Source organism: Nyctereutes procyonoides, unplaced genomic scaffold (genome assembly GCF_905146905.1).
Source record: "Nyctereutes procyonoides isolate TBG_1078 unplaced genomic scaffold, NYPRO_anot_genome, whole genome shotgun sequence".
Lineage (NCBI taxonomy): Eukaryota > Metazoa > Chordata > Mammalia > Carnivora > Canidae > Nyctereutes > Nyctereutes procyonoides.
In genome coordinates this window covers 45938102-45939700 of record NW_026575133.1, presented here as the reverse complement: position 1 = coordinate 45939700, position 1599 = coordinate 45938102, and the positions used below count along the sequence as shown (strand labels likewise).

At 36.4% G+C, this 1599-nt stretch overlaps 1 pseudogene; it reads left to right on the top strand.

Annotated features, from left to right (window-relative positions):
• Nucleotides 1-838: 838 nt before the first annotated feature.
• LOC129494000 (U4 spliceosomal RNA) lies at nucleotides 839-919 on the top strand (annotated as a pseudogene).
• Nucleotides 920-1599: the final 680 nt, after the last annotated feature.

The window sequence follows — 1599 nt, the reverse complement described above, 5'->3', positions numbered from 1 at the left end:
GCCCCTAATGTGGGAGCTGTCAAGTATATCAATCAATTAATAACCAAAGTTAAGACATATTTAGATAATAATACACTTATACTGGGAGACTTCAACACGGCTTTCTGTAATTGACAGATCTTCTAAGCACAACATCTCCAAAGAAATGAGAGCTTTAAATGATACACTGGACCAGAAGGATTTCACAAATATCTACAGAACTTAACATCCAAACGCACCTGAATACACATTATTCTCAAGTGCAATGGAACTTTCTCCAGAATAGATCACATACTGGGTCACAAATCAAGTCTTAACTGATACCAAAAGATTGGGATCGTTCCCTGCATATTTTCAGACCATAATGCTTTGAAACTAGAGCTCAATCACAAGAAGAAATTTGGAAGAAATTCAAACACGTGGAGGTTAAAGACCATCCCGCTAAAAGATGAAAGGGTCAACCAGGAAATTAGAGAAGAATTAGAGGGATTCATGGAAACTAATGAGAATAAAGATACAACCATTCAAAATCTTTGGGATACAGCAAAAGCAGTCCTGAGAGGGAAATACATCGCAATACAAGCATCCCTCAAAAAACTGGGAAAAACTCAAATACAGAAGCTAACATTGCACCTAAAGGAATTGGAGAAAGAACAGCAAATAAAACCTTCACCCACCAGAAGAAGAGAGTCAATAAAGATTTGAGCAGAACTCACTGAAATAGAGACCAGAAGAACTGTGGAAGAGATCAACAAAACCAGGAGTTGGTTCTTTGAAAAAATTAATAATATAGATAAACCATTAGCCAGCCTTATTAAAAACAAAAGAGAAAAGACTCAAATTAATAAAATTATGAATGAGCTTTGTGCAGTGGCAGTATCATAGCCAATGAGGTTTATCCAAGGTACAATTATTGCTAATTGAAAATAAAATCATGAATGAAAAAGGAGATATCAACAATACCAAGGAAATACAAACGATTTTAAAAACATATTATGAGCAGCTATACTTCAATACATTAAGCAATCTAGAAGAAATGGATGCATTTCTGGAAAACCACAAACTACCAAAACTGGAACAGGAAGAAATAGAAAACCTGAACAGGCCAATAATCAGGGAGGAGATCGAAGCAGTCATCAAAAATCTCCCAAGACACAAAAGTCCAGGGCCATATGGCTTCCCAGGGGAATTCTATGAAATGTTTAAAGAAGAAACCATACCTATTCTACTAAAGCTGTCCCAAAAGATAGAAAGAGATGGAATACTTCCAAACTTGTTCTATGAGGCCAGCATCACCTTAATTCCAAAACCAGATGAAGACCCCACCAAAAAGGAGAATTATAGACCAATATCCCCGATGAACACAGATGCAAAAATTCTCAACAAGATACTCGTCAATAGGATCCAATAGTACATTGAGAAGATTATTCATCATGGCCAAGTGTGATTTATCCCTGGGATGCAAGGCTGGTTCAACATTCGTAAAGCAATCAACCTGATCAATCATATCAACAAGAGAAAAAACAAGAACCATATGATCCTCTCAATAGATGCAGAGAAAGCATTTGACAAAATACAGCATCCATTCCTGGTCAAAACTCTTCAGAGTGTAAGGATAGA